General features: G+C 36.3%; 1 protein-coding gene across 1 annotated transcript in view; it reads left to right on the forward strand.

Moving 5' to 3' along the window:
* The window catches only part of LOC136843175 (uncharacterized), a 141,753-nt gene that overhangs the window by 28,498 nt on the left and 102,240 nt on the right, over positions 1–11,015 (forward strand). The window lies entirely within an intron of this gene.

An 11,015-nucleotide genomic window follows, 5' to 3' on the forward strand; every position in this document is an offset into this window, starting at 1 on the left:
TATATATATATATATATATATATATTATTATTTGTTTTCTACACTTTTGAAGCATCATATACAATCAAAGCTTTTTGTTAACAACGTAATGAAAGAAATATTAAAAATTGAAAAAGAAAAAAGGGACGAACGCGGGGTTCTTGATTAAGTATCTGTTTTGAGCCTTTGAAAATGATGTCATTTTCTTGGTTAACAATAATTCTTGTGTGAAATTACGAGACGATAATTTTCCCTCTCGATTTAGTAGTGCTGTCTTGGCATTATACTTAGGGTGGTTAATATTACCACAAACAACTTAAAATGTTTAGGTGTTCTGTTTCGTCTGATGATAATTCTATGTAAAAATTTTGGAAAATGGTCTTTATAAAAACTTACAAACCACCCTCAAAGAAAATTGCCAAATTACTTTTATTATCAGCTTTCATCGTAAAGACCTCTCGGCCTTCCAGTTTTACGGGCTGTCTAAGAGGAAGAGCCTGTGCTAAGGCCAACTAACATTAACATAGACCTTTCAGTACGAGTGCAAATTAGCCTGAGGGCCTCTGGTTGTCCCTACAGGCTAATCCAAACCTACTTCTTCGACTGTCCACTAGCAAGGGCAGAGATATTTGTTATTGCAGCCTTTGTCGTTCGTCTCATTTGGATGACCCTAATCCAGAGGTTCACATCAGTCATTCTTACTCACTCTCATCTCTTACCACACTTGCAGACTGCCATTGGGGAAAGGCCCGTGCTGGCATCATGATATTTTAATTTGAGCCTATCGCCATTGCTGTTCAGCTACCCTGGGGACATCTTGATGTATATACAAAGGTGGAATGCACTGCATCCTTTGTGGAGGGCCAAAGTGCGGCAAAATACTAGCCCTCCATATCATCGTCTTTACTCTCTGTGGACTTCGATGAAATCTTCTGAATCATCCCCGTGAAATATAAAAGTAAAGCTAGAAGAAAACGTTAAGAATAAAAACCCCTTCTCTTAGTTGTCGTAATAACAACCACAACAATAATAGCAATATTAATAATAATAATCTTTTTTACCTCATGACATTTGATAATTTTTAAAAACAATATGAACTTCTAAGAGCCTCTGACTACTCTCACATACGCAATGGTCGTATCATTACCCGTGATGATGTTATTTGAGTTCCCCCACACCGATTATCTGGTTAATGCTGAAGTGCCCCGATTTATGGGAAAGATGAAAATAACTGAATACACTCGTGACTCACCCCAGTCGGCAATTTGAAATGCAACTTCGGTTATTAGCAACGTTGCAGCTTCTGCACCGCCTTCGGTAAGCATGGTAAAACGAACTGTTCGATGTGTACGCCGCAATGAAAATTGCAGGTTAGCTGTATCCGATCACAGGGAAGACAAACTTGTCAGAGGAGCATGCCTAAAAATTAATGACAGGGGCTGATTTTCGATTATTCGGCTCGACTTTAAAGAGAGGGATGAAATGTGAGCGCTTTGTATTCGACCATGTCTTTATGTCCCTCACTAATGTCGGTTCGTGTTTACAGGTGCCACCTTTAAAACATTCCGAATATATTTCATCAACTTTGCACAATGGTCTGAAAATTGGGGTTTGCCTGCCTTTTATATCTGGGGCATTTATTTAAATGCAAAGAAGACACGTATGTAAAATTTCTTTGTACAAAAAAAAAAAGAAAAATTATTCTCATTGTTTTGACATGGTTCGGCTATGTGGAGAGAATGGTAGAAGACTGGTTGTTGAAAGGAGTACATTATTTAGAATTACAGGGAGGGAGGAAGACCTAGAAAGGGCTTGATACATGGCATGAAAGAGGTACTTGAAGAGAGGGGGAAAACATGCAAGAACTGAGAGAGAGAGAGAGAGAGAGGAGCGTGTGTGTGTGGGTGTAAAATAGAGGTGAATGACTTCCTTATCTTGGGAGCCTCACCGCCTGTAAAGAGGAAAAAGCTTGATATTTAAAAAATTATGTCCTGTCTTCTCGACTTAATCGATTTTTACATATACCTGTCACTTCAAGAGTCTATCCGGGCTGGAAGTAAAAGAAAAAAGCTTTCACCCGCAGTAGCACGAAGGTTCCATCAGGGACGCCCTTTGGAACAGTGCGTAACCACGTTGGTTTGAATCCTGCCACAGAAGGTGAAAGCGTCTTTATTTCCTCCCTGGATACAGGCTTATAGTTATGAGCGTATCCAAAAAGAGGCTTTGACATCCCAACCAATAGAGGTGACTTGTCAAGAAGGGATCAGTAGTAGGCCTTATGGTGATACTATTTATAACATGGCTTAACATTATGAGTCAGCATTGTTAATAATGACTTTTCTCGTTACTGAACATCAGTCCGTAGTTGCGACTATGAATTTTTCAAGGTTTTGTCGTGTTTTTCAGTGAGTCTTAAAAAGTGGTAATATCATCAACATAAGCATAGATGTCTTGCAAGGCTCATTATTGATATCATCAAGAGCTTACTGAATGCAAGCAACACCATTGGTCATCCCAGCGAGGATACATGTGAATATTAAGGTCCCCCAACAACTTCGAAAGTATTTTACAGCTGTTCTGAATTCATAAAGGTACTTGATGATAGGCAGATTCTGCCACATAAATTACCAAACAGAACATAGAAATGGTCCCTGTCCCCATAATAAACGATAAATTAAAAATAGCAAAGTGGAATGTCAGAACCATGAATCAGATTGGGACGATGAAACAGGTAGAAAATGCATACAAGAGTTATGGAATGGACATCTTAGCTGTTTGTTCATTATTGTGCAAAGAAGGAAATGAGAGACTGTAGGGTGTGTTTATTCAAGAAAAGCAAATGGAATCGGTCGGTAGAGGTGCAGGCATGGTCTTAATGCCGGATTCATAAACGGCAGTGAGTAATAGATTACTGTTGGCAAGATTTAAATCAAAACAGACCATTTTGAGTATTACAGGCATTACAGTGTGCTAAGCACCAGCGACTTAACTCTCCTAAGAAATTAAAATGTTCATCTTATATAGAACTTCAGAATGTTACAGATGAAATACCAGAAAGAGGAATGAAAATCATTGTTGGTTACATGAATGCTGAAGATGGTAGGGGCACCAAAGGTATGGAGGATGTAGAGGGTAAAGAAGACCTAGAAGACGCTGCAAATGAAAGCAAAGTACAATATACCAATTTTTGTGCTGCAAATAATTTGGTAAATGGAGGTCCTTCTTTCCCTTAAGAGGACATCCGTGAATATATTTGGACATCTCCAGATGGCATTCACCAAAACCGAACAGATAGACAGATAAAGACCTTAATGTGCTTGTGAGTGAATTCACAGATCTTGAATTGGACTCCATAATAAAGAAGCTTGTGAGATGGAGCACACCAGGTTATGATAGAACCACTTCAGAGATGATTTAAGCTAAAACCGAAATGACACCTCATATACTAACTAGACTTTTGTGGAATATGGGATGATGAAACAAAGCCTGAAGATTGGGAATTGGAAGTTATAGCTAAGGTACTAAAGTTAGGTGACCCAACTGATTATGGTAACTTAAGAGGCATTGCACTTATGTTGGTTGTAATGAAAAAATTCATTATGCTTTTCTCAGTGGGCTGGAGAAAGAAATTTAGAATATGCTTAGAGATGAACAAGCTAGTTTTTGTAAAGGCAGAAGTTGCACAGATCAAATATTTGTGTTTAAAACATACTGTGCAGAAGTGTATGAAATTTAAAGATCTTTTCTGATTCCTCTTGTTAATTATGAGAACACTTGACAGTGTCCAAGGACTACTATCATGGAAAGCTTTACATCACTACAGCATTCACATTAAATATGAAGAGCTGATTTACTGTAAAATATCCATGAAATAAGTAGATGCAAACCTAGTTTTGGTGAGGCCTTGTCAAGTGAATTTAAAGTATTTGATGGGCTGCTGGAGGGAAATAAAAAGTTTACAGACTTAGAATGTGCAAATGATGCTCTTTTAATCAGCAAAGCACCACAAGATTTACAAGGCTTACTAAATAAAAGCATCACATATTTATAGAGAAGGGATCGGAAATAAATCTAAGTAGTAATGAAGAAAGGGTAAGCATAATAGGGTGAAATAACATTAGATAGAGGAGGGATTAATGAGATTGTATATTTCAAATACTTAGAAACAATGATATCCAGTACTTGTCCTCCTGAGCTGGAATTTAGTGAAAGGCTAAAAAGGGAAATCAAGCAATGGTACAACGAATGAGATTTAGAAGTCAAATAGGTTGACTCTGAGCCTGAAGGCAAGATTATACACAAGTATAGCACTATCTGTATTGCCAGAAGGATATGCATCATGTCATGATAATAAAACCATAGCTAAAAGATTTTGTTGATTTGATGATAAATCTTTAAAACTATTAGGAGTCAGACTAAAGGAAATAATGGGAGTTCCATATGTAGACGAGATAATGATGGAGATGGCTTGGACATGTCATTCCCCGACCCCCTTGGAGATTATTGTGATATTGTCATTTGGACTCATGTGGAAAACAGAGATGGGATACCCAGACCTACATTGATGACAACTGTGAACTGAAATTTTAGATGAGTGGAGATTTATAGTGGATTAAGTACGGAAGAGACATGAAATTTCACAAAGGCCCCTTGCATTACAAAGCTTTTGGGGTAACGATATTGGTGATGAAGTATGGGTTCACATGAGAATGTACTTGACTGAATCAAAAGCAGGTGCAGTTAGTAGCTTCACAAGCTGTGCAAGTTCAGTTTGAATGAAGCCACAAGAATTGATAGTATCAGTGAATACTTTTACTTGGTGTCTATTGAAATTTGTTTGTAGCCGTTACAGGTGATAAACTGTTAGAAAATGAGGCACCCACTATTGCACCAATGGTGGAAGAAGAGACTACTTGAGTATTTTATGGTTACTTTGTTGAGCGATATTGAGGAGAATGACTTTGACACACGTATTGAAAAGTTACATTTTCGTCTTTCCAGAAATTACAGAAACGTAGAGGCCCACAAAAGTAATAACACTATTTTCAAATAGTAGCTAGTACTCGTATAGAAGAGACAATTCTATAATCAACAGGAAAGTCAATTGCATCAGTGTTATCGTCCATTGAGGTTGCTGTGGTATGGCTTTCCACATCTGACCCAGATTGGTAAGCCTCAGAGTGCAGTTTAGGTATTTCATGAGACTGAGCTAGAGTTAGTGAGTGTCATCAAGCTCCAGCTTCAAGTTCTCCAGTAGTCTCTCATGGATAGTAAATTTTGAAGGCATACCACTGATGAAAGCATCTCTAATGGCATGCTCATATATTTTGTCAGTAAGGGTGTATCCACTTTGGCAACTTACTGCACACATATCACAAAGAGGTTAAATACAAGTCAACGACTTATTGATGGTTCTAAGCAGTGCTTCATAAGATTATTTATCGTTTTGCCAAAGACTTGTTCTCCATGTATGGCCAACCTGTTTGTGATATGAATGCGACAGGTTTCTAACGTGTGCTTATGACATGTTTTACTGCAGTGCAGAGGAAGTCTGATAAAATTTTGGAGGTTATCTATTGATGCCAAACTCAACAGTTGATCTTAGAACAGGTTCTGACTTTCATCTGTCGTTTGACAGTGAGTTACTGACCTATACCAGGCATAAACCTCACTCCTAGGGTTCACAAAATGAGCAACCAGAATATTTTTGGCAACATCAAGTGGTGTAACTATCAATGAGCAGGAAACTTGAGATTTCAAGTGCTGCACTTATGAGGAATTAGTTCGGGGTAAACTCTGCCCACGAGAGCTTCAGCATTTGAAATTCACATTTCCTATTTATCAGCAGCATCGAAACCAAGGTTGACTCATCATCATCCAAGTTGATTTTTGGATGCCCTCCTACTGGACCTTATTCAGTCTGAATAGCAGGCCAAATTAATTTTTCATTTTCAGTTTCCGGTTTTGTTATATAAGTTGTCACTCTATAACTTACTGAATGAATGCCTTCGTTTATCTAAAATGTTCTTAGTTTTTCACATTCTCTCCTTTATTTATTTCGCTGGACACGTTATTGATTGATTTTGATCCCATTTATTTAAAGGTTATTTTTCTCAAGTCTTTGTTGCATCTCATTGCCATTAACGTTTATTTTTCCCTGTGTATTTTTTAAGTTTTGTGTACTGTGTGGTCTGATTTTTGTCATATGTACTCGAATTTCAGTATTTTGTTTCTTACTAGTGGAATTTTCAATATACAGTACTTTACTGTATAAATATTCTTCATGATCAATTGTATGTATTTTTAATTCTTGCCTCTTCATTTTACTGTTGGCAGATCTGTGCCCTGTTCTGTTTGGACTTCGTCTAATATGAATTACCATCCTGTAATCTGTTGGATTCTACTTTGACACACACACACGTTCTCCTGCACGCTGTCTTGTAATGTCCAAATTTCTGTCATTTACAGGATTTTTTTACATATCTGTCACAGACATTACAACTCTTCCTGGGTGCATATATTTTATTATCAGTTATTACTTTGTTCCAGCTTATCGGTGGTAATCACATTATGCATATCACATTATGATGATATGCCTCATCTCTTTGGCTTTCGTGGAGGCATTTTTTTTTTCTTAAGCCGTTTTCAGTTTTAACCAGATATTTTAGCTGCAGAAGCTTGTCTCATATATATTCTGCAGCATTCTGTCATTTAATTAACTTTTTGGACATTTGCAAACGTGGTCTATGGGGGTTTCATTTAATTTTTCATCTTTTTCACTTTTCTTTCATCTACTTTGTACTTTGGAATTTTATTCTGTTGGAAATTACACAAGTCATCTTTTGCCGCCTTTGTACATTCTATTGGAATTTTGAAAATTGGTGACAGAAGGTTTGCGGAGAAACTAGAAAAACCGATAGAATGCTTTAAATAACATTCATATCTCTTTATTCTCATATAATATATATGTTTAGAACTGGATGGGTAATTGCTAAGAAAAGCCACTTGCTGTCAGCACAGAAACTCTTATGTCAGCCATGGAAAAAGGCATGAGGGGCCTTCATCCTCATCCCATAAATGTTTCCGAAAACTGGAGGTTTAATATCTTTAGGCACTGCGTACACACACACACACACACACACATATATATATATATATATATATATATATATATATATATATACACACACACACACAAATATATATATATATATATATATATATATATATATATATATATATATATATATATATATATATATATATATATATATCTACAGTATATTTATATATACTGCATATCTATACACACACATATATATATGTGTATGTATGTACTGTATATATATATATATATATATATATATATATATATATATATATATATATACATATTATATAATATATATATATATATATCATAATTTACTGTCAACAATGCATACTCAAGTCCTTCCAGTGACATTGAAATGCGATTGCCAAGTCTTTATTTCAATATATTTTTAAGGTAAAATGAACTGGCTTAAAATTGTCTTGAAATAGACACTTCTGCGATGATTCCGAGATATACATAGACATAGGTTGGTGAAAAAGAGTGTATGATTCGGAAGAGTTAGGAGAGAAGAGGAGAGTTAGACCTAGGAATCACTGGTTTCACGAAGTGGAAGCGATATTGAACAGGAAGGGCCTTAATACAGGATGCACAAGAGTAAATGCAAGATAGGTGTAAATGTCAGTGTACGCAAGTGAGTCCAACCAACTTTCTTGGTAGAAATATGAAGAAGCTAATGTTTCGTCAAGTTCCCACACATGGGGTTCAATCACAGAAGTTGAATGATAAATAATGATTGCGGCACTGGCAGTTGGCTTCTGTCTAGAGCCACTCATTGTTAGGGAAATGGTTTGATAGGCCAAATAATTCTTTTCTTCAGTTATGAGAATTACTATTTTTCCCTTTATTTCAGTGGTTACCTTTATTAGAAATGAAATTCAATCCTCTCAAGGAAATGAAGACTGCTTTTTGTCACAGTGGTTGAAAGAATGACTTAGAAATTACGTCTTCTTGAGTAAGCATGTTTTCATGAAGGAATATTTTGTCTTAGTTTAGCAGTTTGCCTGTTCAGATTTACGGAGTTAGTCACATTCAAATAAAATTTGACAATTTGCAAAGTGCTCGTATGCACGTTGCATAATACCTTGAATACCAAGAACCCATTTTATGCTGATAAAACAATAGTTACAAACGTAATAAAATACACAACATATCCTTTAACACCACTAGTTTTAACTTCCAATTTCATGATTTATAACACCCATTTATGACAATATTCATGATCACAAAATGTATGACTCAGACTTGATAATGACAGCAATCATTAGTCCCTGGTTTATTAAGCAGTCACTTGAACATAAAGATTAAATAAGTCAAGGACATTTCATTCCCACGTGATTATCTTTCTTGAGAGTTCTGACAATTTATATTACTTTCCTTCAAAAATCTGATTCGTCAGTTTTCACATGGTGACTTATTATGTGTAAAGGAACTAGAGACAGTATTACTTCCAACGATTTCTTGTTTTACTTCCCCCACCAAGATTTAGATATTCAGCTAATTTTTTCCTTCTTAGTAATTACAGTATTAGGGAAAACATTGTTGCTATCCGTCAGTGGTGTCAGAGTGCAGTATTGTGTGACACAACAAAGGGCCTTATAGAGAGGCTGGGTACCCTGAAAGAGCATAGTGTGTTGCTGGCGCACCATAAAGAAGCCTCTGACTGTAATGGCGGCGTAGGTCTACATTAAAGGAAATTAGCTCTGTAACTGGGTCATTTAGGTAGTGCACCCGTACTATGCCTGGTCCTTTGAAGAGGTCGCAGTTTCCCTGGTGGGGTAACCTTATGGAAGGATAACACCTCTCGAGTTTGGATCAAGGACAGAGCAAGGTTGTGTTACCTGCCTCCTCCATTATTCAACAAAGCAGCACAAATGCCTTGCCTCTGGCTATAACAGCGGTCAAGCTGGCTTTGTTGTCTTCTAGAACCGCTCCCCTCCCCCAGCTGGGCTTTAAGATGTCATTTTATTATTGTTGCTGCATGTGTCCAATTACCTACGAGAGAGAGAGAGAGAGAGAGAGAGAGAGAGAGAGAGAGAGAGAGAGAGAGAGAGAGAGAGAGAGAGAGAGAGAGAAGAGGTACTCCTGTTGGTAAAACTAAAGAATGAAAGAGTGAATTCCACATTTCTCTCCAATTTGGTGAGAAATGTGGAGTTAAAAGTAGTATTAAAAGGTTTACTTTGGCGGAAAGATATTATGGCGGCGTTTTTAGATGGTTCCGTCATGTGGAAAAAATGGAACACGAGAGCTTAGTGAAAAGACAGCACGATTCGGAAGCATTGAGGTAGGAGGAAAGGCAGACCAAGGAAGTGTTTGCTGGATGGAAAGAAAAAGGTATTGGAAAGAGGGGCCTTAATATCTAGGATCGAGTGCGCACAAGATAGAGGTGAATAGTGCAGTTTGTGTAAGGGATTTCGACGCCCTGCTGATGAACCTCCTGTGTAAATGCACGAGGAGTCCAGTGTTGAGCCTAATTTAATGGAAGTTCTCTGCACAAGGTGTTCCCCCTGACTCAACAGTTGAAATGCTATTGTGATAGTGATCATTGTCTTTTATTTTGTCTGTAGCCATCTCTAGTGAAATGTTGAAAATCACACTCTAACATAAACACACACATATAAATATATATATATATATATATATATATATATATATATATATATATATATATATATATATATATATATATATATATATATATATATATATATATATATATATATATATATATATATTATATATATATATATTATATATATATATACACACACACATACATACATACGAAAGATATATTACTTTGCATGTTTTCTTCTTTTGTTGATATCTCCTTTGTAAGAGATTGTAAATGTAGTAGGGCTTGCAATTTTTTACGAAGAATGTACATTATGATAGCAATTTTTCATTTATAAATAGAATATAATCATGTAGATCTGTCCAACTTGGGCAGACTAATTTATATTTTACAGAGGAGCAGAAGTCCCAACAGGGACGTCCATTAGCGTAGAAGATTATAAAAGGAAATTAAGAAAAACACATTGATCAATGCCCACGTAAAAAGGGAAAATCCGCAATTTTTATTATTCTATTTACTCATGGATCCAACACATTTCCATTAATTTTCTTATATAATCTTTCAGGCAAATAGACGTCTGACCTCTGTTCACTTATAAAATGTAACTTATCCTGTCGAGGTTAGACAGTTCTACGTGATTACACTCGATCTATAAATGAAAATATACTTCTCAGGGCCTTGAAGAAAATGATCACAAGTTATTGTCGCAAAACAAAGTTACATTTTGCGTTCGCAAAGATTGGACCTCATGAATCAGAACACAAATGATTTCTCTCTCAATCTTTTAGTTCTATTCCAGGTCTCTTCAGTGAATTTTAAATATCACCTCTTTAAGAAGCAATGAATGCAACGTTTTTCTACTCTGACTGCTGATGTACCTGACTTGTCATTACGTAACACTGAAGAAAATGCAGTGTCGTGGTCAGACATCACAGATAAAATGTCACATAAATTACAGTAAAAAAATGAAGGGGTAGTACTATCTTAGTTACCAATTTGTTGCAAGGACCTGCGTTAGGAAACAAAAGGCATCTACGCATGCGAAGGTAGGAATTGCCACAGGATGACTCTTGCAACTAATGTGACGGCATTATTGCATAATGTGACCCCCAAGGATGCAAATGTTATTCTTTTAGATTATTATTTCCCGCGACATCAGTCGTAGAAAGATAAGAGAAAGTAAGAGCAGAGTTTTGGGAGGCATTTCACAATATCAGTAGCTTATCTAAAGCGCTTAATCACTTACGATAAAAGCTTTTGATGTGTAACGTGTTTTAGGTAAAAAAAAAAAAGATCGTCCATTTTTGGCTCCTTTTTCCTCTAGATAGCATTTTACATTATCATCACCTG

This window comes from Macrobrachium rosenbergii, chromosome 11 (genome assembly GCF_040412425.1).
Source record: "Macrobrachium rosenbergii isolate ZJJX-2024 chromosome 11, ASM4041242v1, whole genome shotgun sequence".
Taxonomy (NCBI): Eukaryota; Metazoa; Arthropoda; class Malacostraca; order Decapoda; family Palaemonidae; genus Macrobrachium; species Macrobrachium rosenbergii.